Source organism: Macaca nemestrina, chromosome 7, assembly GCF_043159975.1.
Source record: "Macaca nemestrina isolate mMacNem1 chromosome 7, mMacNem.hap1, whole genome shotgun sequence".
Taxonomy (NCBI): Eukaryota; Metazoa; Chordata; class Mammalia; order Primates; family Cercopithecidae; genus Macaca; species Macaca nemestrina.
In genome coordinates this window covers 16,700,623-16,727,964 of record NC_092131.1, presented here as the reverse complement: position 1 = coordinate 16,727,964, position 27,342 = coordinate 16,700,623, and the positions used below count along the sequence as shown (strand labels likewise).

General features: G+C 46.1%; 1 protein-coding gene, 1 long non-coding RNA gene and 1 other non-coding gene across 11 annotated transcripts in view; 2 read left to right on the top strand and 1 right to left on the bottom strand.

Moving 5' to 3' along the window:
- The window catches only part of DGLUCY (D-glutamate cyclase), a 164,747-nt gene that overhangs the window by 65,988 nt on the left and 71,417 nt on the right, over positions 1 to 27,342 (top strand). The window contains exon 2 of one of the 9 annotated variants that reach the window (XM_071099720.1): positions 11,735 to 11,853. The exons of the other annotated variants lie outside the window; for them this stretch is intronic. The gene's annotated coding sequence lies outside the window, so the exon portion shown is untranslated. The remainder of the gene's footprint in view (positions 1 to 11,734; positions 11,854 to 27,342) is intronic. 9 annotated transcript variants of the gene reach the window in all.
- On the top strand, positions 3,313 to 3,441 carry LOC112424205 (small nucleolar RNA SNORA11). The gene has a single exon (XR_003014929.2). It is a non-coding gene; the product is annotated as a small nucleolar RNA SNORA11 (small nucleolar RNA).
- LOC139364209 (uncharacterized) lies at positions 14,615 to 18,739 on the bottom strand. Its single transcript, XR_011625633.1, has 3 exons — positions 18,508 to 18,739; positions 16,066 to 16,194; positions 14,615 to 15,052 (listed from the first exon to the last, which is right to left on the bottom strand). It is a non-coding gene; the product is annotated as an uncharacterized lncRNA (long non-coding RNA).

Below are 27,342 nucleotides of genomic sequence, written 5' to 3'. Positions count from 1 at the left end.
AGACAGTTAAAAAAAAAAAAAAAAAGAATGAGGCCAGGCGCGGTGGCTCACGCCTATAATCTCAGCACTTTCGGAGGCCTAGGTGGGTGGATCACGAGGTCAGGAGATCGAGACCATCCTGGCTAACATGGTGAAACCCCATCTCTACTAAAAAATACAAAAAATTAGCCGGGCATGGTGGCGGTCGCCTGTAGTCCCAGCTACTTGGGAGGCTGAGGCAGGAGAATGGCGTGAACCTGGGAGGCGGAGCTTGCAGTGAGCCAAGATCGTACCACTGCACTCCAGCCTGGGTGGCAGAGCAAGACTCATCTCAAAAAAAAAAAAAAAGGAATGAAAGAATGAACTGTATGCTTTCAGAAACGTTAAACTCTCTCACTCACGGAGCCTAATGCATCAAGTTTAGGTCCATTGTAACAGTACTTCAGGTTGTTTCTGATTATTTTTTTCAAGACAGGGTCTCACTTTGTCCCTCAGGCTGGAGTGCAGTGACACAGTCATGTCTCACTGCAGCCTTAACCCCTTGGGTTTAGATGGTCCTCTGACCTCAGCCTCCTGGGTAGCTGGGACTACAGTTGTGCACCGCCAGAGCCAGCTGATTTTTTGTAGAGACAGGGTTTTGCCATGTTGCTAGGCTAGTCTTGAACTTCTGGGCTTAAACAGTTCGCCTGCCTTGGCCTGCCAAAGTACTGGGGTTACATGCATGAACCACTGCACCCAGCCTGTTTTTTTGATTTTTTAAAGGAGCATCATTTGGCTTTAATAGTCAGACTTTTTTCTTTTCTTTTTTTTTTTCTTGCGATGGAGTCTCACTCTGTCACCCAGGCTGGAGTGCAGTGGCACAATCTCGGCTCACTGTAACCTCTGCCTCCCAGGTTCAAGCCATTTTCCTACCTCAGCCTCCTGAGTAGCTGGGACTATAGGCACATGCCATCATGCCCAGCTAATTTTTGTATTTTTAGTAGAGACGGGTTTCATCATGTTGGCCAGGATGGTCTCGGTCTCCTGACCTCGTGATCCACCCACCTCAGCCTCCCAAAGTGCTGGGATTACAGGTGTGAGCCACCTTGCCCGGCCAATAGTCAGACTTTTAAAAGCAGCAAACCCAGCCAACTGGAAGTGAAGCTCACTAATTTGCTGTCAAGGAGCTGAGCAAATGGAAGCACCAACCTCCCTCCTCCTGAGGCCTCCTCTTCTCTCTGGGGTTTCCACATTTATTGCATTACTGCATTTGGTTTGTGGGGTTGATAGTTCCGCAGGACTTCAGGCTGGAGGTAGGAAATGGGTCCACTGTGGGCATAGCTGCTTGTTAATTCATGGCAGATTAGGCTTTCTGTGAATGGCATGGCTTTTTTCAACCACGAGTTCTCTGAGGCCTGAAGAAAGTGCTGGTGGAAGGCCATGTTGCCCGGGCCAAAGAAAGTGTCCTGTTACACAGGGGTTGGTTGTAACTCACTCTGATTCTGTGGTTAATCAGAAGCAAATCAGCCTGTTTTATGGAAGCCTTGGTTGTTTGTTCTGATGAGATTTTTATCTGCTGTACTTGAGACATATGTAAAAAGTAAAGTAGAGGTTCCTCTTCAAAGACTTTGCTTCCCATCTAATTAGGAATAAATAGTAACTTCTCTTAGAAGCAAAATTTATTCAAAGACCTGTGCTAACATTCTTAAATATCTGCTATCCGTAGTAAAGAAATCAACGTACTTTAATGTTCTTAGCTCCCACAATTTAGCCTAAATATTTGCCCTGGCATGCTTATACTGGTCCAAGCAAGCATTAGGTCATAGCCTGTTCCTCTTCCTTATTTGAAGGTGTTTTTACCTTTCTCAACATTCCGCAAGTTACTTCCTCCTTCCTTTTTTCTCCTCTGCCTTTGCCTCTTTTAAAAGGTTCTAAGTTGCCAGCCAGTCGGGACAAATACAGAGTGTGAGGTCCAGCCAATGAAAACCGGACACAGCAGTAGGGTGGACGCATCAGGTTATAAATGACCCTGTCTCCTTTGTTCGATATACTCAAGGGGCAAAACTGCTGGCAAGTGTACCCTTTCTGCAGAAAGTATAAAAATGGCCTTGCTGAGGAAATTAAATTTATGTTCAAGTACTATTTCTTTACAGCACTGGGAACAAGCCTGTCAAACACATACTGGCTGCAGAATCTGCCCTCTGAAATGGCTGCGATCCTGTCTCAAATTGATTTGAGCAGAAAAGGGGAAGTGACTGGCAGAAAAGCCCAGAGATAGATCTATATTTAGGTACAGTTGTTTGTCCAGAGATAGATCTGTGTTTAGGTAAGGTAGTTTGTCCAGAGAGAGATCTGTGTTTAGATAGGGTTGCTTGTAGGGCCAGAGATGACAGCATCAAGCCCTGCCTCTTTTTACTCTTGGCTCTCTGCTTTCTTCTCTGTTGGCTTCCTTCTCAAGCCAGCTCTCTCTGTGGGGTGACAAATGACCACTGGCAACCTATGCTCACATTGTACCTGTGTCTAGCAATTTCAGAGGTAAGAAATACTTCTTTCCTGACATCTATACAAATTCAAAGGGTAAGGCTGGGCACGGTGGTTCATGCCTGTAATCCCAGCACTTTGGGAGACCAAGGCAGGAGGATCACCTGAGGTCAGGAGTTCGAGATCAGCCTGGCCAACATGGTGAAATTCTGTCTCTACTAAAAATACAAAAGTTAGCTGAGCCTGGGCTACTCATGAGGCTGAGTCAGGAGAATTGCTTGAATCCAGGAGGTGGAGGCTGCAGTGAGCCAAGATCTTGCCACTGCACTTTAGCCTGGGTGACAGAGCGAGAAGCAGTCTCAAAAAAACAAACAACAAAAACAAACAAATTCAAAGGATAACTCTGGTTGGCTAGCTGGGGTCATGTGACCATCTGCAACCCTAACATTGTGCTAAGGAGGATGGGCTATTTTGATTGTCACCTAGGTCTGAGATAATGACTCTGTTCACTATCAGACAGCCACACTGGGTAGTAGGGGACCCTTTTCCAATTTGCTGGGCAGGTAATTGTTTCTTAGGGCTGCCACAACGAATCCCAACTTACTTGGTGGCCAAAAACAACAGACATCTCTTATCTCACAGCTCTGGGGGGTAGGAGTTCTACGTCAGTGTATTGGGGGACTATATTCCCTCTGATGCCTTGAAGGAATGATCCTTTCTTGCCTCTTTCAGCTTCTGTGGCCCCAGGAAATCCTTGGAGTTCCTTGGCCTGTAGCTGCGTCACTCCAATCTCTGCCTCCATCTTCACAGGATGGCCCCTTCTGTGTTTCTCCTGTCATGTCTGTGCCTTCTTTTCTTATAATTACATGTGTTGGGGTGTGCTCAGAGCAGGGGGCGCGAAGAATGCCTCCTCTGTTTACAACACACCCAACAGTAATCTGGGGTCATTGTGACAAGGGACACAGAGCTTGTGACCTCCCTACAAACAAATGCCCTACACATGGAAAAAAAAAAAAAAAAAAAGAACATGTGTCAGGCCGGGTGTGGTGGCTCAGGCCTGTAATCCTAGCACTTTGGGAGGCCAAGGCGGGAGAACTGCTTGAGCCCAGGAGTTTGAGACAAGCCTGGGCAATATAGCAAGACCCCATCTCAACCACACACAAAAAATGTATTACTGGTTTTAGGGTCCACTCAATCCATAATAATCTCATCTCAAGATCTTTCACTTAATCGCATCTGCAAAGACCCGTTTTCCAAATAAAGTCATATTCACAGGTATAGGGTGAGGGTTAGGCCTTGGACTTAGATTTTTGGGGGCCACAATTCCACCCCCTGTAGGGCAGAAATAAATAGATAGCCACTGCACTCCACCCCTTGACTGCCTGGCATCCACCCATGGCCTTTTCCACATAAACAATTCCAGAAATGCACCACCCCAGTGTGGTACTGGCTGCCCACATCCAGGCAAAGCTGGCTGATGTACATTCTTCTCAGTCAGGCCTTGATGCTACTCTTTTTTTTTTTTTTTTTTTTTTATGAGATAGAGTTTCCCTCTGTCACCCAGGCTGAAGTGCAGTGGCACAAGTATGGCTCACTATAGGCTCAGCCTCCCAATCTCAAGCCATCCTCCCACCTCAGCCTCCTGAGTAGCTAGGACCACAGGCATGTGCCGCCATACCTGGCTAATTTTTAAATATTTTATAGAGACAGGATCTTGCTGTGTTGCCCAGGCTGGTATTGAACTCCTGGCCTCAAGCAATCCTCCTGCCTCAGCCTTCCAATGTGCTGGGATTACAGGCATGAGCCACCATGCCAGGACCTTAGTCTATTTACTGATAACTCTGTAAGCTGCCAACTGGAGCTAGAAACTCAGTCAAGTCATGCTCTAGAATCTGGACCTTGTCCCCGCTACACCTGCCGCCTCTACACCCTGTTCTCCTCGAGCCTGCCTTCAGACTGCAGCCTTCTGGCCTCCGCCCCAACACACTGGGCCGGGGCCAGAGGGATGAGGCCTGGGCTGTCTGGCCCCTTGCCTTCAGGCTGTTTGTGGTTTGGCCAGGCAGGCGACGCAGGGCAGAAGTGGCTGGCAGGGAGCCAGGGGAACTGCTTCTTCGGGTTTCTGTCCCCTCTCACACTGTGTCCTCCTTCTCTCAGCCTTCACCTGTGCTCTTAGCCTGGGGCAGGGAAGCTGACTTTTGCAATCCTGAAATACGATTTTCTGGTTCTCAGCTCAGTTGAATTGCTTGCCCCAGGCGGAAAGAGAAACTCATGGCTTGCTTTTCTCCTTCCTTGCTTTCAGAAAGGTCAACTGGGACTAAAGTGCATCTTTTTGTCACAGAACTTACTGAAGGCTGAAGAAGGGGCAGCACACCCCAGGCACCTGCCCTTTTTTTTTTTTTTTTTTTTTTTTTTAACAAGTCCTACCAATTTCCAGCCTCATTGAGCATGTGGTCTGACTCACTGGGCTCAACAGAAGAGGCTTTGGCTACCTTGCACCACTTGATAGGTGTTGCTCACCCCCGAGTCAGGAAGGGGGACCCCATCTTACACCCACCTCAACCCAGCAAATTCCAGATATTAGGGTCTGTCATTTGCAAAACCCTGCTCCCGGTACAGAATTCTGAGTTACTTAGGACACTTGATTGCAGTTGATGTTAAGAAAGATCCAGGCCAGGTGCGGTGGCTCACACCTATATTCCTAGCACTTTGGGAGGCTGAGACAGGTGAACTGCTTGAGCTGAGGAGTTCGAGACCAGCCTGGGCAACATGGAGAAACCCCATCTCTACAAAAAAAAACAAAAAACAAAAAAAATTAGCCAGGCATGGGGGTGGTGGCATGTGCCTGTAGTCTTAGCTACTGGAGAGGCTGAAGTGGGAGGATCACTTGAGTGCAGGCACGGAGGTTGCAGTGAGCTGTGATCACGCCACTGCACTCCCACCTGTGTGACAGAGCGAGACTCTGTCTCAAACCAAAAAAATAGAATAAAAAATGAAAGAAAGATCCAGAAAGGGGATTGTATTAGGCTATATAACTGGGAAGCAGGAAAGGTTGGATCCAGATACCTAAATGACAGGATAAGGACTTTGTCTGTTTCTTACCCACCTTTGTCCCCTGTGACTCTCCGGCCCTTTTTCTGCTTTCCTTTCTACTGGTTTTAATGGGTTTTCAGGCCGATTTTCATGGAGCTCTAGGCTTACAATGCATTTATGTCTAGCAATCCACTTAGATTCTGAGTTGTTCCAACAGAAGACACAGGGAGGGCTCTGACTGGGCTCTCTTGGGACCTCTGCTCACCCCCTGTATTAAGTAACCACCAAGGCTAGATGAGTGGAAATACCCTGGTTAGTCGGCCTGAGTCACGTGGTTCTATTGATGGGACAGGTAAGGCCACATGATTGGCAGCCCTTCTGGGTTGGGGGAAAGACAGTTTCTGAAAGAAAAAAAAAATGCTAGGGAGACAAAATCAAATGTTGAGGGGCTGGGCTCTCAGCACATTCTTGGTTTGCATTCTCCAGTGGGTCAGAAGCCTGACAATCCGCCCAGCCTCTGCCTTGAGCCTCAGGGGACCCAGTTCTATTCCTGCATCCTTAGCCATCATCTACACACTTTTTATCTTTTAAGTTTTTAAAAATTGTGAAATCTATATACATATAAGCCATATGTTCAACTTAAAGAATAGTAAACAACTGTGTCCCTACGATCCAAGTTAAGAAATAGATCAGAGTCAGTTTCTTAGAAGCTTCTATATGTGCTTCTCCCCAGTCATGTGCTCTCCTGTCTCTACCTGAGGGAAATTACAGACTTCGTGCTTTTCTTTATAGTTTTCCTATATACACACACCCTTAAGTCTCTAAGTACTATATGGTTTGGTTTTGCAAAGCCCAGAAGCCTATTTTAATGCTGTATATAAGAATATGCTAGCTGGGTATGGTGACTCACACCTGTAATCCCAGCACTTTGAGAGGCTGTAGCAGGAGGGTTGCTAAAGCCTAGGAGTTCAAGACCAGCCTGGGCAATATAGGGAGACCCCTTCACTACAAAATAAAAAATTAAAAAAAAAAAGAATATGCTGTATTTTTGTGACTTTTATTCAACATGATGTTTTTTGTTTTTTGAGACAGAGTTTCGCTCTTGTTGCCCAGGCTGGAGTGCAATGGTGCGATCTCGGCTCACCCCAACCTCCACTTCCCGGGTTCAAGTGATTCTTCTGCCTCAGCCTCCCTAGTAGGTGATCCACCCGCCTTGGCCTCCCAAAGTGCTGGGATTATAGGCATAAACCACCATGCCCGGCCTCAACATAATGTTTTGGAGCTTCATTTGTGTTGATGGAGGTAGCTGTAGTTTATTTTTCACCACTGTAGAGTATTATGTTGTATGATTTTCCCACATTGCATGTACTCTTTAGAGTGTATAACTAAGAATGGAATTGCAAGGTTTAAAGGTGTTTCCATGCTATGGGATAATGCTATTTTTTTTCCCTAAAGTGGTTTATAACAATCAACCCTTGCACTACAAGTCAGTGATAGTGTTTCGGTTGACCTCATTCTTGTCAATTTTAATTTTTGTCAACACCACGAGTGTGGCCTGTGTCTCATTATAGTTATAATTTGCATGTATTTAATTACTATTGAAGTGAAGAATCTTTTCTTTTTTTTTTTTTTTTTTTTTTTTTTGAGATGGAGTCTCGCTCTGTTGCCAGGCTGGAGTGCAGTGGTGCAATCTCAGCTCACTGCAACTTCCACCTCCCAGGTTCAAGCCATTCTCCTGCCTCAGCCTCCCGAGTAGCTGGGACTATAGGCGTGTACCACCATACCCAGCTAATTTTTGTATTTTTAGTAGAGATGGGGTTTCACCATGTGGGCCAGGATGGTCTCGATCTCTTGACCTTGTGATCCGCCCGCCTTGGCCTCCCAAAGTGCTGGGATTACAGGCGTGAGCCACCACACCTGGCCAATAATTTTTTCTTCTTTATTTATTTTTATTTGAGACAGGGGCTCATTCTGTCACCCAGGCTGGAGTGCAATGGTACGGTCACAGCTCACACAGCCTCAACCTCCTGCATTCTGGTGATCTTACCACCTCAGCCTCCCAAGTAGCTGGGACCACAGATGTGCACCACCACGCCCAGCTAACAGAGGAGAATCTTTTCGTATTTATAAACCAACTGTTTTTTCTGTACTGTAAATGCCTGTTTATAGCTTTCCCCCCATTTTTTTAATGAATGAGTGGTCTTTTTCTTATTTATTAATAAGAGTTCTTTATATATTCTGGATGATAATTATTCCATATCAGTTTTATGTTTTTTTCTTTTTGTGACAGGGTCTCACTTTGTTGCTCAGGCTGGAGTGCAGGGGCAAGAACATGGCTCACTGCAGCCTCAACCTCCCCGGCTCAAGCAAGCCTCCTGCCTCAGCCTCCCAAGTAGCTGGTATTACAGCCACATACCAGCACGCCCGGCCAAGTTTGGTATTTTTAGGAGAGATAAGGTTTTACCATGTTGGCCAGGCTGGTCTAGAACTCCTGGCCGCAAGTGATCTTCCTGTCTTGGCCTTCCAAAATGCTAGGATTATAGACATGAAATATCATGCCCATCCCAGTGTTATATGTTCATACATCTACTTGCAGTTTGGGAATGCTTTTGCATTTTATTGATGGTGACTTTTGGACAGAAGTTCCTAATTTTGATGTCGAATTTATCTTCTCTAGGAAACCTTTCTCAACTTGGGATATTCTTTTCTATTATCTTACAAAAGTTTCTAATTTCGTCCTTCATATTTCATACTTCATATTTAGGTCTTTGATCTACCTGGATTTGATTTTTGTGACTGATAATTAGGTTCCAATTTTACTTTTATTTATTTATTTTTTTGAGACAGTTTTGCTCTTGTTGCCCAGGCTGGAGTGCAATGGCGTGATCTCAACTCACTGCAACCTCTGCCTTCTGGGTTCATGTAATTCTCTTGCATCAGCCTCCTAAGTATCTGGGATCGTACTCAGCTAATTTTGTATTTTTAGTATAGACGGGGTTTCTTCATGTTGGTCAGGCTGATCTTGAACTCCTGGCCTCAGGTGATCTGCCCACCTTGGCCTCCCAAAGTGCTGGGATTACAGGCATGCGCCACCGCACCCAGCCCCAATTTTACTTTTGTACCCACTTGTCTGCAATTCCCTGTCTGTCAGAAATCAAGTTTCCAGACATGACTATGGGTTTTATTTTGTCTTATTCTCCCTGAGCTTTCAAATTTCCTATGTTGAACTTCATTTTTTTCCAAAATTCATTGTAGACCAATATTTGTGTAAATACAATAAATATTAATTACTATGGGCAGGGTATGGTAGCTCACTCCTATAATTCCAGCACATTGGAAGGTGAAGGCGGGAGGATCACTTGAGCCTAGGAGTTCAAGACCAGGCAGGGCAACATAGTGAGATCCCATCCCTACAAAAAAAATAAAACAATTAGTTTAGCATGGTGGTGCATGCCTGTAGTCCAAGATATTTGGGAGAACCATAACTTTTTCTTTTTTATTTCTTGAGATAGAGTCTTGCTCTGTCACCCAGGCTGGAGTGCAGTGGCGTGATCTCGGCTCACTGCAACCTCCGCCTCCTGAGTTCAAGCGATTCGCCTGCCTCAGCCTCTTGAGTAGCTGGGATTACAGGCACCCACCGCTACGCCCAGCTACTTTTTGTATTTTAGTAGAGACGGGGTTTTGCCATGTTGGCCAGGGTGGTCTCAAACTCCTGACCTCAGGTGATCCGCCGGCCTCGGCCTCCCAAAGTGCTGGGATTACAGGCGTGAGCCACTGCGCCCAATCAGAACTTTTTCATCTTCCCAAACTGCAATTCCACAGTCATCCCTCCCTTCCCCCAGCCCCTGGCAACTACCATTTTACTTTCCATCTTTATGAATTTGACCATTCCAGGTCCCTCATATCAGTGGAATCATATAATATTAGTTCTTTTGTGTCTAGTTTCTTTTACTTATAATGTCTTTCATGTCTCCAAGGTACATCCATGTTATGGCATATATCAGAATTTCATTGTTTTTTGGCTGGGTGCGGTAGCTCATGCCTGTAATCCCAGCACTTTGGAAGGCTGAGGTGGGCAGAGCACCTGAGGTCAGGAGTTTGAGACCAGCCTGGCCAACATGGTGAAACCCCCGTCTCTACTAAAAATACAAAAATTAGCCGGGCATGGTGGCAGGCCTCTGTAATCCCAGCTACTTGGGGGTCTGAGGCAGGAGAGTCGCTTGAACCTGGGAGGCGGAGGTTGCAGGGACCTGAGATCTTGCCACTGCACTCCAGCCTGGGTGACAACAGCAAGACTGTCTCAACAACAACAACAAAAATAATTTCATTCTTTTTAAAGGCTGAATAATATTCCATTGTCGGTACATACCAAATTTGTTTATCTGTTTATCCATCAGTGGACAGTTGCTTCCACCTTTTGGCTATTGTGGATAATACTGCTGTGAACACTGGTATACAAATATCTGTTCGAATTTCTGCTTCCCGTTCTTTTGGGTATATACCAGAAGTGGAATTACAGGATTACATGCTAGCTCAATGTTTAATGTTTTAAAATTGTATCTATTTTTTCTAGAGATAGGGTCTCACTATGTTTCCCAGGGTAGTCTCAAACTCCTGGCCTCAAGCAATTCTCCCGTCTCAGCCTCCCAAAGTGCTGGGATTACAGGCATGAACCACCGCCTGTAGCCCAGTGTTAATTTTTTGAGGAACGGCCATACTATTTTCACAGAAGGCTACACCATTTTACCATCACACCAGCAATATACAAGGGTTCCACTTACTCCATGTCCTCACCGATACTTCTTTTCTAATTTTGCTTTTGTCTTTGATAGTAGCCATCCTAATGTGTGTCAAGTGGTAGCTCATTGTGGCTTTGATTTGCAGTTCTGTAATGAGATCGAACATCTTCTCATATGCTCAGTGGGCATTTGTATAGCTTCTTTGGAGAAAGGACCATTCAATTTAATTCATTTAATTGGACTATTCATTTGTTTTTTGGGTTGAGTTGTGGGAGCTCTTTCACTCCATCTTAATTACCATGGTTTTCTGTATCTTAATATCTGGTAGAGGACAAGCCCCCAACCCCAACACACACCTGTCTGTTACTTTTGTTTAAAAGTGATTTGTTGGCCGGGCGCGGTGGCTCAAGCCTGTAATCCCAGCACTTTGGGAGGCCGAGACGGGCGGATCACGAGGTCAGGAGATCGAGACCATCCTGGCTAACACGGTGAAACCCCGTCACTACTAAAAAATACAAAAAAAAAACTAGCCGGGCGAGGTGGCGGGCGCCTGTAGTCCCAGCTACTCGGGAGGCTGAGGCAGGAGAATGGCGTAAACCCGGGAGGCTTAGCTTGCAGTGACCCGAGATCGCGCCACTGCACTCCAGCCTGGGTGACAGAGCCAGACTCCGTCTCAAAAAAAAAAAAAAAAAAAAAGTGATTTGTTATTTTTTGGCCATTGACCATTCCCTATAAGTTTTGGAATCAGCGTGTTCGGTTCCTTTTTAAAAGCCCATTAGGATTTTGATTGGAATTGCCTAGAATATACAATTTAGGGAGAACAGATATATTTACAACATTGCGTCTTTCTGTTGTGAACATGCTGTCTCTCCATTTATTAGTTCTTCTTTAATGTCTTTAAGTAAAGTTTTACCATATTTTCCATAAATGGTCTTCACATATTTTGTTAGATTTATTCCTGGGTAATTGATATTTATTCATGCTATTATAGATGATATCATTCAAAATTACATTTCTTTTTTTTTTTTTTCTGGGATAGTCTCCATCTGTCACCCAGGCTGGAGTGCAGTGGCGCCATCTCAGTTCACCGCAACCTCGACTTCCCAGGTTCAAGTGATTCTCCTGCCTCAGCCTCCTGAGTAGCTGGGACTACAGGCATGTGCCATCACATTCGGCTAATTTTTGTATTTTTAGTAGAGATAGGATTTCGCCGTGTTGCCCAGGCTGCTCTCAAGCTCCTGACCTCAGGTGATCCACCCGCCTTGGCCACCCAAAGTGCTGGGATTACAGGCATGAGCCACCGCACCCAGCCTCACAATTACATTTCTAACTGTTACTGGTGTACAGAAGTGCAGTTGACTTTTACATATTTATTTTGTATACAGAAACCTTCCTGAACTCACTTACTAATTTTACTAATTTACTTGTGTAGATAATGTTGGGTTTTCCATGCAATCATAATATCTGCAAGTTTTTTCTTCCTTCCCAAGCCTTTACACATTTTTTTCTTTTTCTTTTTGTGACAGGATCTCACTCTGTAGCCCAGGCTGGAGTGCTTTGGTGTGATCTCTGCTCATTGCAACCTTCCCCTCCCTGGCTCAAGCAGTCCTCTGACTCAGCCTCCCAAAGTCCTGGGATTACAGGCGTGAGTCACTGTGCCTTGCCGCCTTACGCATTTTTATTTGCTTTCTTATTCTTGTTCTACTACACAGGCTGGTATAATGTGATGATACTGGGAGTTCTTAGGCCTTGCTCCTGATCTTCACGGGGGTGCTTTCAACATTCACTATTAAGTATGCTATAGGCAGGCCAGGCACGGTGGCTCACGCCTGTAATCCCAGCACTTTGGGAGGCCGAAGTGGGCAGATCACCCAAAGTCAGGAGTTTGAGACCAGCCTGGCCAATATGGCGAAACCCTGTCTCTACTAAAAATACAAAAATTAGCTGGGCATGGTGGTGCATGCCTGTAATCCTAATCCCAGCTACTCAGGAGGCTGAGGCAGGAGAATCACCTGAACCCGGGAGGCAGAGGTTGCAGCAAGCCGAGATTGCGTCACTGCACTCCAGCCTGGGCAACAAGAGCAAAACTCTGCCTCATTAAAAAAAAAAAAAAACCAAGTATGCAAGTATGGTATAGGCTTTTGTTCTTTTTTTTTTAACCTTGCTAGATGTTCTTTATCAACTACTAGTTCAAATTACTTGAGTTTTTATTATTGACAGATATTAAATGCTACTAGTATTTTTTTCTGCATTTATTGAGATGGTATCTTTTTGCCTTTAATATGGTAACGTGATGAAGTATGTGAATCACTTTTCTAATAGTAAACCAATCTTGGATTCTTGGGGTAATCCCAACTTGGCCAGGATACATTAGCATTTTTTATACTACAGGGGCAAAAAAAAAGCTATGATACCTTTCCTTCCCATCAAAGCCAATACTCCTAAAACAAAAGACAAATTAACAAGAGAAAAGCATAAGAGATTTTCTTAATGAAAGTTTTATGTGACACAAGAGCCTTTAGAAATACAGACCCAGGCCAGGCGCTGTGGCTCACACCTGTAATCCCAGCACTTTGGGAGGCCAAGGCAGGTGGATCACTTGAGGTCAGGATTTCAAGACCAACCTGGCCAACATGGTGAAAGCCCTTTGTCTACTAAAAATTCAAAAATTAACTAGGCATGGTAGTAGGAGCCTGTAATCCCAGCTACTCAGGAGGCTGAGGCAGGAGAATTGCTTGAATCTAGGAGGAGGAGGTTGCAGTGAGCCGAGACGTGCCACTGCACTCCAGCCTGGGCGACAGAGCGAGACTCTGTCTCAAAAAAAAAAAAAAAAAAAAAAAAAAGATTGGGCATGGTGGCTTACAGCACTTTGGGAGGCCAGGGCGGGTGGATCACCTGAGGTCAGGAGTTCGAGACCAGCCTGACCAACGTGGAGAAACCCCATCTCTACTAAAAATACAAAATTAGCCAGGTGTGTGGCTCATGCCTGTAATCCCAGCTATTCGGGAGGCTGAGGCAGGAGAATCACTTGAACCCGGGAGGCGGAGGTTGCAGCGGGCCAAGATTGCGCCACTGCACTCCAGCCTAGGCAACAAGAGCGAAACTTTGTCTAAAAAAAAAAAAGAAAGAAAAATGAAAAAGGAAAAGAAAAAAAGAAATGCTCGAGACTGGGTATTATAAAGGAAAGAGGTTTAATCCCCAGTTCCACATGGCTGGGGAGGCCTCGGGGAACTTAAATTAATTGCAGAAGGTGAAGGAGACTTAAGCACCTTCACAAGGCGGAAGGAGAGAGCGAGCAAGAGGGAGGGGGGAAATGTCGCACTTTTAAGCCATCAGATTTCGTGAGAACTCACTCACTATCATGAGAACAGCGTGGGGGAAACTACCCCATGACCCAATCACCTCACACATGGTCCCTTCCTCGTCATGAGGATGATAAGGATTACAATTGAAGATGAGATTTGGATGGGGACACAGAGCCAGACCGTATCAGATGGGGCATGAGCTAAATCAACAGCTCCTGAGCAGGAGCTCGACAAACTTTTAGGAAAAGAACCAGATATTTTAAATATTTTAGGCTTCCGCGACACATGCATCTCTGTTTCTATTAGTCATTGTTCTCCAGAGAAACAGAACCAATAGGAGATACAGATATAGACAAAGAGATTTAGCATAAAGAAATGGCTCACAGGATTATGGAGGCTGAGAAGTTCCACAATCTGCCATCTTCAAGCTGGAGATAAGGACTAAATTCCAGCCTGAGTCCAAAGGCCTGAGGACCAGGAGTGCTGATGGGGCAAATCCCAGTACAAGGACAGGAAAAGACCCAGCTCAGTCAGCCAGGCAGAGAGCAAGTTCTCCCTTCCTCCTCCTTCTGGTTCTCTTCAAGTCCGCCGTAGACTGCATGATGACCACTGCCATTGGTAAGGATGGGATCCTCCTTACTCAGTCTACTGATTCAAATGCTAATTTCACCCCAAAACACCCTCGCAGACATACCCAGAAATCATGTTTAAGCAGACCGGGCGCAGTGGCTCATGCCTGTAATCCCAGCACTTTGGGAGGCCAAGGCAGGTGGATCACTTGAGGTCAGGAGTTGGAGACCAGTCTGGCCAACATGGTGAAACCCCGTCTCTACTGAAAGTACAAAAATTAGCTGGATGTGGTGGCTCGTGCCTATAATCCCAGCTACTTGGGAGGCTGACGCAGGAGAATAGCTTGAACTCGGGAGGCAGAGGTTACAGTGAGCTGAGATCGTGGCCACTGCACTCCAGCCTGGACAACAGAGTGAAGCTTTGTCTCAAAAAACCAAAATTTAACCAAATGTCTGTGCACGCTGTAATACAATCAAGGTGACACATAAAATTAACCATCACACTGTAAACCAAAAATATCTGAGACAGGTCTCAATCAATTTAGAAGTTTATTTTGCCAAGGTTAAGGACAAGCCCAGGAGATGGGTCTGTGCCTTTCTCCAAAGATGATTTTGAGGATTTCAGGATTTAAAGTGGGGAAAAGCAGGATGGAGGGGGAAGGGGGAGGCTGTGGTCACATGACTGAATCCACATGTTGCAAGAGAAAGGGAGCAGGTAAAGGTAAGTCAGCACTCTCTGTAAGATAAGGTGAACACAGAGTAGCTACCTGCAGAGATCTTTAACCTTTTATCTGTAGCTATCTGCTTAGGAACAAAAGGAAAGACAGATTCTTGCATGACTCAGCTTTCAGCTTCATTTTCTTCCTTCTGGCAGAGTGAACCAGGGTTCAAGTTTTTGTTTTTCCTTCACAATATTGTTGTTTCTCCTCTTCCTTTTCCTCCTCCTCCTACTTCTCCTTCTTCACAACCCCTAAAAATGTAAAACCTATTCTTAGCTTACAAACCTTACAAAAAAAGTTTGCCAGTTTGATTTAAACTATCTCCCCAAATCTACATCTCAGTGACATTTTGTTGTTTCCTACAATATAGTGATGCTTGAGTGATTATCTAAAGAAAATAATTTATGGGCCGGGTGCGGTGGCTCAAGCCTGTAATCCCAGCACTTTGGGAGTCTGAGGCAGGCAGATCACCTAAAGTCAGGAGTTCAAGAGCAGCCTGGCCAACATGGTGAAACCCTGTCTCTCCTAAAATACAAAAATTAACTGGGCATGATGTCACATGCCTGTAATCCCAGCTACTAGAGAGGCTGAGGCGGGAGAATCTCTTGAACCTGTAAGGCGGAGGGTTGGAGTGAGCCTAGATCGCACCATTGCACTCCAGCCTGGGTGACAGAGCGAGACTCCATTTCCAAAACAAACAAACAAACAAGAAAATAATTTATGAAAGTCAAGAACCTCATAAACAGTCACCACCCATTCGTCATCTGTGCTGCCACACCTCTACCCAGCAGATTTGCCATCTTTTGAAATGAGTATCAACCTGGACATTCCCAAGTAAAATGCCCACAACACCTAGAGGTTGTGATTAGAACAGCAACAGTTAGACTCAGGCTCTCTCTTGCTGCCCTCTCCTGGCTGGCCCATTGTTGAGGATCAGATATGAATCCTGTAGGATTTCATGAGACTCAGGAAACCTTCAGACCTGATTGCTGACCTGTAGACTTGTGAAAATTTCTACCAGTGGATAGTACTTAAGGCTGGTCATGATGGCCGAGTTTGTCTGTTATTTCTTGTAGGGTGCTCTGACTTTCTTGAGTGTAAGTGTTATAGAAAAAGAATAGTTATCAGGCTGGGCACAGTTGCTCACACCTGTAATCCCAGCACTTTGGGAGGCTGAGGCACGCGGATCACTTGAGGCCAGGAGTTCAAGACCAGCCTAGCCAACATGGCGAATCCCTGTCTCTACTAAAAATACAAAAATTACCTGGGCGTGGTAGCTCCAGCTACTTGGGAGGCTAAGGCAGGAGAATCGGTTGAACCTAAGAGGCGGAGGTTCCCGTGAGCTGAGATTGTACCACCTCACTCCAGCCTGGGTGACAGAGCGAGACTCCATCTAAAAAAAAAAAAAAAAAAAGAAAAAGAGGAGTTATCATATATTGAACATTTACTATGTGCCAAACATTGCTAAACAAGTATTATTTCATTTCATCCTTAGAACAATCACACGAGCTCCATATCCCTGGACTGTTCAGCATTACCTTCACACAGGTGATACAATGGAGACCCACAGAGGTTTCTTTTTTCCTTTTTTTTTTTTTTTTTTTGAGATGGAGTCTCACTCTGTCGCTAGGCTGGAGTGCGATGGCGCCATCTCGGCTCATCGCAACCTCCGCCTCCCAGGTTCAAGCAGTTCTCCTGCCTCAGCCTCACGAGTAGCTGGGATTACAGGCATGCGCCACCACACCCGACTACTTTTGTATTTTTAGTACAGACAGGTTTTCACCACGTTGGTCAGGCTGGTCTTGAACTTCTGACCTCAGGTGATCTGCCCACCTCAGCCTCCCAAAGTGCTGGGATTGCAGGCGTGAGCCACTGCGCCCCGTCTTTTTCTTTTTCTTTTTTCTTTTTTCTTTTTTTGAAATAGAGTGTCACTCTGTCGCCTAGGCTGGAGTGCAGTGGCGTGATCTCGGTCCACTGCAACCTCTGCCTCCCAGTTTCAAGCGATTCCCCTGCCTCAGGCTCCTCAGTAACTGGGACTAGAGGTGCACAGCATCACGCCTGGCTAATTTTTGTATTTTTAGTAGAGATGAGGTTTCACCATGTTGCCCAGGCTGGTCTTAAACCTCAGGTGATTCATCTGCCTCAGCCTCCCAAAGTGCTGGGATTACAGGCGTGAGCCATCATGCCTGGCCGGAGAGGTTAATTAACCTACTCAAGGATCACAGGTGGTAGAGCTGGAGCTTGGCATTCAGTCCATATTTATCTGACTCCAGAACTTGTGGTCTGAATTGCTACCCAAGTAGACACTTGTCTGAATTGCTACCCAAGGTTCACAATCATTTGTGCAGAGTCTAATTCAGTAGGAATAGTATGGAGCCAGAAATTTGCATTTTTAACAAGCACTCCAGGGTCCTGGAGAGCTACACTTCGAGAACACTGCCTGTGGCAAATAGAAACTGCACTGCTTCCAGTAGAAAGATGAAACTCTTCAGCAACAGACTGGAGTGGAACAAAATGCTGGACTTTCCCTCCTTCTTTGAGTACAAGAGGAAGTTAGAAGAGGATAATAAGATGCAAAGATTTCTTATCTCTTCCTGTCCCTCAGGGCTCCGCACCCCCACCTAAGCCCCAGAAAAGTGCACCTCAAATGAATTTGCCTGAAGAGGTATAACATTGCCCTTTGCTGACAAACCCCTGAGCAAACATATACTGGTTATTTGGTAACACTCAAAAATCTAATTGCAGCTGGGCATGGTGGCTCATGCCTGTAATCCCAGCACTTTGGAAGGCTGAGGCACGCAGATCACCCGAGGTCAAGAGTTCGAGACCAACCTGGGCAACATGGTGAAACCCCATCTCTACTGAAAAAAAACCACACACACACACACACACACACACAAATTAGCCAGCATGGTGGTGCATGCCTATAGTCCTAACTATTCAGGAGGCTGAGGCAGGAGAATCACTTGAAACCGAGAGGCGGAAGTTGCAGTGAGCCAAGATCGCACTACTGCACTCCAGCCTGGGTGACACAGCGAGACGCCCTCTCAAAAAAAAAAAAAAAAAAGATCTAATGGCAGTTTTGGCAGTTCTAAGGAACAGTTTTGCATCTTAATTGAAACCGCATGCCAGGCCACCAGGCAAATCTCCTTCTCTTTCTTTAATCAGACTTGGTGATCAGGCTGTCAGATCTGGAAGTGTTCATGGCTTGCTGAGCAGAGACAAGAGGACGAAGGCTTAGGTGTAATCTAAATGCAATAGATTTGCAATGAAACAAGTGGCCTGGGCTACAACCGTTTCTCCACACGCTCTGCCTTTCTGACACCAAATCTATGTTTGGCAAGGAATGGGATGGAAACTTCTTCCCACCTGGTGGCCAATGTTTTCTTGAACCTCTATATCAGCCTTCAGCTCCTGGGTAGGGTTGATGGTCATCCACCGAGAATGGGGGGACATACACCTGTGAGGGCCCAGCCACTGGTCAGTGTTCAGCAGAGGAGAAATATAGTAGAAAAAGAGCAAGACTATGCCAGGCATTGTGCTGGGTATTTGACTAACATGATTTAATCTTCCAACAACCCAGAGAGGTGTTGGAATTCCATCTTCATTTGCCACATGAAAAAACAGAGACACAAATATGCAAAGTAACTTGCCCAAGATCATCCATGTAATAAGTAGAGTCAAGAATTAAACCTAAAGGCCTTACCCTTTCCGTCCAGCTCTGTGCCACCATGAAGGGCCACCGCTCTCTGCGTTAGTTCTTCTATATAAGATCTCTTCCAATCCAAACAGGCTCCACTCACAAACCTTGGAGAAAAGCCAGCAGCCCTTGGGGTCCAAGAATAACATAAATGCAGTGAGCCATTTTCTGAAAAGGAGATGACATATGTCAAGCATTCAGCCCAGAGCCTGGTACTTTTCAGACTGCGCAGCTGGGGTGGGAGGGTCCCTGGGACAGGGTGTTTCCGGTTTCAGGAGATTCTATTGGCCATTTGGTAACAAAGGTTTATCAAGTACCTATATAAATGTTCAAAACAGGAAGAGCAGGGCTGGGTGCAGTGGCTCCCAGGACTTTGGGAGGCTGAGGCGGGTGGATCACCTAAGGTCAGGAGTTTGAGACCGGCCTGACATATATGGTGAAACCTTGTCTCTACTAAAGATACAAAAATTAGCCGGGCATGGTGGCGGGCACCTGTAGTCCCAGCTACTCAGGAGGCTGAGACAAGAGAATTGCTTGAACCCGGGAGGCAGAGGTTGCAGTGAGCCAAGATGGCACTACTGCACTCCAGTCTTAGCAACAGAGCGAGACTGCATATCAAAAAAAGGGAGTCATGGGAGTCATTCTGATTGGACCAGCTTAGATCTCAGGAATCAATCCCTGCCTGCTGGGGGGATGGAATGAGCTGATTGGCTTAGCTTACGTGGCATGCTCTGTCCTTGGAAGCACGTGGACCCTCAAATGAAAATTGGGAGCTCTCGTGGGAAGTGGGGTTTGTCAAGGAGACAGCCACAATGATCACAACAGGAAAGTTCCTTTTGTGAAATAAAAAGGCAGGAAGGCACGAGCAGTATATGATTGTAGCCCACAGATTTGTTTGGCTAGAGCAGAGCGTTCTTTGTTCTTGAAAGTGAGTTGTGAGAAATGGAGCATTTGGGAGGGAGTTGGGGGTGCTGGAAGGGGCCTTGTGGGGAGCCTGCGGGGCCTCAGGCTTTGTGTGAGTCTGGGAGTTTTAGTGCAGCATTTACCGGATTACTAGCAAATTCAGGAAATAAGCCTGTTTCCTCCTATTGTGGAACCTAATCCTTTATTCATTAAATGGAGTATTTACTCAGCCTTAAAATGTTCAGTGTGGGGGATTAGAAAAGAAGGGAGCCCACAGCTGCTGAGAGCCCACTATGTGCTGACTCTGGGCTGGAGGCTTTTCCTACATTTTCTCTTTTAATGCTCCCAACCTCCCTCTTTGCCCCATTTCACAGATGGAGAAGGAAAGGGAAGTGACTTGTCCAAAGCCACTCTGTCAAAAGGGGACTTGAGTCCTCAGGGCTGTTGACACTAAAGCTGACAAGCAGGTAACCACATTGGGGTTTTCTCCAGGACATGAGAATTCCTTTGTCCCTTGTATCACATCAAGCACCTGGGCTGATCACCCTTTTGCATGGTGTACTCACCTCACAGCCTCAGGCAGCCTCAGCTTATCCTCAGCTACATCCACTATGCCCAGGGACACTGATGAATGCATCTGGGATTCTGGAGAGAGGGGTCCACTCATGAGTTGAGGCCCCGTTTGTACTTGCTCCCCCAGGACTGAGGACAGGAAGTCACACCTAGGAGAACCAAGACACAGTTGACACAAATGGTACCCACAGAGCATCCTTGTCCCAACTGTCACCACCGTCCCACTCTTCCTCCTCACACCTGCATCTCCAGCAGTTACTGAGCACTTGCAATGTACCAGGTGCTCTCTCAGCACTTTATATATATATCATCTCCTGGAACCATCCCAAAGCTGCTTTGAAGCAGGTGCCATTATCCTCCCCATTTTATGGATGGGAAAGCCAAGGAATGACCATGGAGGCCGAGGTCACAGCAAGGGGCTTGTCCCTATAAGGTCTATACACTCATCCCCATTTCCTTTTCTCTCTTTCATTTTCTTTTTTATTTTTGGAGACAGGCTCTCACCCTGTTGCCCAGGCTGGAGTGCAGTGACGTGATCATGGCTCACTGCAGCCTTGACCTCTAAGGCTCAAGCAATCCTTCTGCATCAGTCTCCCGAGTAGCTGGGACCACAGCTATGCACCACCATGCCTGGCTAATTTTTGTATTTTTTTGTAGCGACAGGGGTCTCACCATGTTGCTCAGGCTTATCTCAAACTCCTGAGCTCAAGCCATCCACCCTCCTCAGCCTCCTAAAGTGCTGGAATTAAGGCGTGTCCCACCATGCCTGGCCCATGCTCCATTTTAAAAATGCGTAAATTTAACCTTCAAGAGGTTGCCCACTCATCTCACATGGCTGGCAGGTGGCTGAGTTGGGATTTGAACTCGAGTTCTGTCTGACTACAGTGGCTGGGCTGAGCACTGCTGTGAAGGATAATTGTTGAGTTAAAGAAAACCTCTGGAGAAGTGATTTGGCCTTGTGGATCTTTCCCTGAGCACAATTTCCAGCATGTTCCTGAGAAAGCTTAGGATCCTCTTTGTTGGAATAAGCGCAGGTCCTTCCTCGGGGCATCTATGCCCACTAATGTCACGGTCATCCTCCATCCCCACTTCTTCCCCTTTCCCAAGAACATCTGATATGGGGCTCTGGGGGCAAGCCTTGGGAGGAGCTGCTGCCCAGGTGAATGTGTGCCCCGGAGGAATGTACGCCTGCAGCAAGGCGAGTGGGACACTTTTGAAGCCTCAGGTCACATTGTCCCCAAGACAAGGCTGATGCGGATAGTAAGCCTCTTGTTTTTGAAGGTCACATACAACAAAAACATGGAAACTCAGGATGGAAGAGGCCCATGAGAGCAATCATGAGGCATAACAACAGCTGCAGAAGGTGACTGCAGGGAAGCGGACTGTGCTCCTTTTCTTTATGTTCTGTTTTTAGCTGTGTTTTTCAGAGCAAGTAGGTACCATGGTGATAGGTACCATAGAAATAGATGGAGCGCACCACCCAGCATGGGGCTGCTAAGCTGTTCCCCTGGAAATGCACCGAGAGCTGCCAGGGAGAGCCCAGGGACTCTGCTTCCTGGGGCCTGTCAGCTGCACGGCCAGGGAAGAAGGCCCCTGGAGAGTGGTCCCCAGAGGCTTCTCACTGTCTCACTGTGATTGTCCGAGGTCCCTGATGGTGCATCCTCCCTCCTGGAGCACCTATGGCCTTTCTCTCTGAGTCCTCCCAGGAAACTCACTTAAGAAGGTTTGCCTTTGCCTAGTGAAGCAATTATCTTGGCCAACAGTGACCTCAAAAGTAACACTGCCAGCATTCCCGTCTCCATAGTTAGGAGTGCGTGGTTCTCATCCTGCCTGGATGTGGCACTGTCACTGGTTTTATGCAATGGGTCATAAAGAATTTGTGGGGCAGGAGCTGAGTTCTGAACATTTGGTAATCAGGAATACTCATAAAATGAAATCTCAGAGGATCTAACCCAGAAAGCCGAGCAAGGTAGGGCAAAACCATGTCTGATATGGTGGTTTTCAGTTTGTGAAGCCGCAGGCAGTAAAGAATAGGGCCCAGCCTCAACTATTTTTGGATGCAGCTTGAATGGACTGAAAGACCCTTTGAAACAAGTGCTGGAACCATCCCGTAGCGCTTACATAACCATTTCTGCAAGGCTGTTGATAGATGAATGTAAATTAACCTAGGCAGAGCTTAGCTCATTTTTATTTAGATTTAGACCAATTTCATGTCTTCTGAAATGTAACCCATATATATACACACTAAATCTAACTCTTTTATTTTAGACCTAGCATGAGAGGATCAAGTTTAAAGGGCATCTGTTATTATATCATATCTGTTTCTGTGATAGCTTTATTATGTACATTTCTTTCTATACATTTGTGCTCTCAGGTGGCATTCTTCTTCAGAGCAGGGCAAGTGTAATTCTGGACCAATGTATGATTCGGAGATCAGTAATTTTAAGCACCAACAAACTGAAGGTAATTTTATTCTCGATGAAAGAAACATACATGCGGCACAGTGGCTCACGTGAGCCTGTAGTCCCAGCACTTTGGGAGGCTGAGGCGGGCGGATCACTTAAGGTCAGGAGTTCAAGACAGCCTGGCAAACATAGTGAAACCCCATTTCTACTAAAAATACAAAAATTAGCCGGGCACGGTGGCTCAAGCCTGTAATCCTAGCACTTTGGGAGGCTGAGACGGGCGGATCACAAGGTCAGGAGATCGAGACCATCCTGGCTAACACGGTGAAACCCTGTCTCTACTAAAAAATACAAAAAACTAGCCGGGCGAGGTGGCGGGCGCCTGTGGTCCCAGCTACTCCGGAGGCTGAGGCAGGAGAATGGCGTAAACCCGGGAGGCGGAGCTTGCAGTGAGCTGAGATCCGGCCACTGCACTCCAGCCTGGGCGACAGAGCCAGACTCAGTCTCAAAAAAAATAAAAATAAAAATAAAAATAAAAATACAAAAATTAGCTAGGTGCGGTGGCACGCACCTGTAATCCCAGCTACTTGGTAGGGTGAGGCGGGAGAATCGCTTGAATCCAGGAGGTGGAGGTTACAGTGAGCCAAGATCACACCACTACAGTCCAGCCTGGATGGCAGAGTAAATCTCTGTCTCAAAAAAGAAAGAAACACACATCTCTAACAAAGGATTTATTTATTTTTTCCTGAGACAGGGTCTCTCTCTGTCACCCAGGCCGGAGTGCAGTGGCTCCATCTCAGCTCACTGCAACCTGCACCCCCAAGGCTCAAGTGATACTCCTACCTCAGCGTGGGACCACAGGTGTGTACCACCATGTCTGGCTATGTTTTTGTAATTTTAGTAAAGACAGGGTGTCACCATTTTGCCCAGGCTGGTCTCAAACTCCTGAGCTCAGGTGATCTACCCACCTTGGCCTTCCAAAGTGCTGGGATTATAGGCATGAGCCACTGTGCCTGGCTAGGAACTTATTTTAAAAACCAGAAACTTAAAAATCAATAACATCATTAATTCATAAATTATTGTTTAGTTATAGATTATGAAAATGATAGAACCAGAAGGTGCTAACAAAATGTCTGTCCCGCATGTGTGGCATTTGATATGAAGAAACTGAGGCCCTTGCCGGGCATAGTGGCTCACGCCTGTAACCCCAGCACTTTGGGAGGCCGAGGCAGGAGGATCGCTTGAGCTGAAGAGTTCAAGACCAGCCTTGGGCAAGATGGTGAAACTCTGTCTCTACCAAAAAATACAAAAGTTAACCATGTGTGGTGCAGTGTACCTGTAGTAGCAGCTACTGAAGAAGCTGAGGTGAGAGGATCGCTTGATCCCAGGAGGTCAAGGCTGCAGTAAGCCATGATTGTGCCACCGCACTCCAGCCTGGGCAACAGAGTGAGATCCTGTCTCAAAAAAAGAAAAGAAAAGGCCAGGTGCGGTGGCTCATGCCTGTAATCCCAGAATTTTGGGAGGCCAAGGCAGGTGAATCACCTGAGGTGCGGAGTTTGAAATCAGCCTGACCAACGTGGAGAAACCCCGTCTCTACTAAAAATACAAAATTAGCCAGGCGTGGTGTTGCATGCCTGTAATCCCAGCTGCTCAGGAGGCTGAGGCAGGAGAATCACTTGAACCCGGGAGGCGGAGGTTGCCATGAGCCGAGATCACGCAATTGCACCCCAGCCTGGGCAACAAGAGCAAAACTCCATCTCAAAAATAAAAAAAATAAAATAAAGAAACTGAGGCCCAAAGAGTTGGCGTACTTTGCTGTTGTCTTCTGTGTATGCAGGTGGTATCTCTAGGTCATTATCACTCTGGCAAGTTCTCTCCCAGTGATGGAGATGTGTGGAGACCCCAGTCTCTCCAACCAGGGAGTGGTACTCATGGTGACCTTGAAGTAGGCTTGTGAGTCAGGCCGTTGGTTGAGCTGTGCAGTGCAAGAAGTAGCTAAACATTAAAGGAATTGCCTGGTTTATCGTTCGGACTAACCACAGAACCGATGACTCAGCGTTTACTGTTGGCAGTATCATACACTCAACCTGCATGTAGATTTCGTGCATCGTATTTTGTGGTTACAGGAATTTGGCCTGATGGACCCGTTGCAGAAACCCTGTATTAAATAAGCAAACACGTGTGCTCTAGTTTTACAGGCCAAGCAAACTGTGAAACAGAAGGGTTGGCCTTTCTTGCCCAAAGGAGTCATACCTTGGACTTTTGCCACTTGGTTGGGTTGCTTTATTTGGCTAAGTAACTAAAAGCAGATTTACTTTGAAGACTGAGGCTCTCAAATATTCTAGAACTCTCTAAGAATGGACATTCACAGTTATGCTGGGCAGACATATTCTCAAATTTTTGGAGTCATAAAGCTGATGTTTGGGCTGGGTGCGATGACTCACACCTATAATCCCAGCGCTTTGGGAGGCCAAGGCGGGCGTATCACAAGGTCAGGAGTTTGAAACCAGCCTGGCCAATATGGTGAAACCCTGTCTCTACTAAAAGTGCAAAAATTAGCCAGTCATGCTGGTGGGCACCTGTACTCCCAGCTACTCTGGAGGCTGCGGCAGGAGAGTTGCTTGAACCCAGGAGGCAGAGGTTGCAGTGAGCAGAGATCGCGCCGCTGCACTCCAGCCTGGGTGACAGAGCAAGACTCTGTCTCAAAAAAAAAAAAAAAAATCCAGTTTGGCTTGTGTGAAACACACACACACAACCTTCCTTTCCCAAGATAAACACCTTCCCATGGAGCTGGAACAGGAGCCCTGGGATTAGAATATTTGATATTCAAGACACACACTGAGTCTGGTGTGTTGCTTTTCAGCAACACACTGAAAAATTGTTGCTTTTCACACCAACAGTTTGAAACTAAACATTTAATGTGAATGTTTCTTTTTTTTGAGAGAATGTCTCACTGTCCCCCAGGCTGGAGTGCAGTGGTGCAATCATGGCTCACAGCAGTCTCAACCTCCAGGGCTCAAGCAATCCTCCTGCCTCAGCCTCCTGAGTAGCTGGGGTTACAGGCGCACGCCACCATGCCAGCTAATTTTTTTAGTTTTTATTTTTTGTAGAGATGGGGGTCTTGTACTCCTGGACTCAAGGGATCCTACCGCCTCAGCATCCCAAAGTGCTGAGATTCCAGGCATGAGCCACCACACCTGGCCTTAATGTGAATGTTTCTTAACAATCACAACTTGATTTTTAACATTTTAATTAAATTTTTTATTATGAAAAAATATATAACATACAGTTTACCATTTTAATCATTTTTAAGTGTCCAGTTCTGTGGCATTAAGTACATTCACACTGTTGTGCAACCATCATTGCCTTCCATTTCCAGAACTCTCTTCATCTTCCCAGACTGAAACTCTGTGCCCATTAAATGATAACTCCCCATTCCCCACCCCATCTCCTGGACCCAGCCTGTGGTCACCACCATTCAGCTTTCCATCTCTGTCCATCTGTCCGCTGTGGGTGCCTCGTAGAAATGGAATCACAATATTTGTCACTCGTGTCTGACTTATTTCAGTTTGCATAACGCGCTCAGGGTTCATCCATGTTGTAGCATGCATCAGAATTTCCTTCCTTTTTAAGGCTGAAGAATATTCTACTGTATGTATATACCACATTTTGTTTATCCATAATTTTTCTATACTTTTTTTGTTTTTTTTTTTTTTTTTTTTTGAGACGGAGTCTCACTCTGTCTCCCAGGCTGGAGTGCAGTGGTGTGATCTCGGCTCACTGCAAGCTCCGCCTCCCGGGTTCATGCCATTCTCCTGCCTCGGCCTCCTGAGCAGCTGGGACTACAGGCGCCTGCTACCATGCCTGGCTAATTTTTTGTATTTTTGGTAGAGACGGGGTTTCACTGTGTTGGCCAGGATGGTCTCGATCTCCTGACCTCGTGGTCTGCCCGCCTTGGCCTCCCAAAGTGCTGGGATTACAGGTATAAGCCACCACGCCCGGTCTATTTTTTTATTTTAAAACAATTGCAAAGTGACAGAACATTTCAAGAATGGTACTAAAGAAAATCTTTTTTATATCACATTATTCATCTTTTTTCTTTTTTCTTTTTTTTTGAGATGCAGTCTTGCTCTGTCGCCCAGGCTAGAGTGCAGTGGTGCGATCTTGGCTGACTGTAACCTCTGCCTCCTGAGTTCAGGAGATTCTCTTGTCTCAGCCTTCTGAGCAGCTGGGATTACAGGCGTGCGCCTCCACACCTGGCTAATTTTTGTATTTTTAGGAGAGACAGGGTTTTGCCATGTTGGCCAGACTGGTCTTGAACTCCTGGCCTCGGCCTCCCAAAATGCTGGGATTACAGTTGTAAGCCACCCCACCCGGCCTTTCTTTTTTCTTTTTAGACAGGGTCTCATGTCATAAGAGATACTACCCGCTGTTCCCCACCACGGAGTCCTACCTTACTCAGCTCCACCTTGTGGCTTTAGGACTGAATTGTTTAGAAAGGGGAGGAGAAGGGACCACCATTTGCTTTCACTGAAAATATTTGTTTTGGCCAGGTGTGGTGGCTCATGCCTGTAATCCCAACACTTTGGGAGGCCAAGGCAGGAGGATTGCTTGAGCCCAGGAGTTCAGAAAATACAGCCTGGGTAGCATAGTGAGACCCTCATCTCTACAAAAAAAGAAAAGAAATTAGCTGGGCATGGTGGTACATGCCTGCGGTGGTCCCAAGCTACTCAGGAGACTTAGGTGGGAGGATGGCTTGAGCCTGAGTTGTTGAGGCTGCAGTGAGCCATGATTGCACTCCTGCACTCCAGCCTGATGACAGAGCAAGACTCTGTCTCAAGAAAAAAAAAGAAAGAAAATGCTTGTTTCATTAACAATTCTTTGCATATGGGGAGCCCTTGTATTTAACCTATTTAAATAAACAAATCTTAATTATGACTACCAGCATTTCCCCAATCTT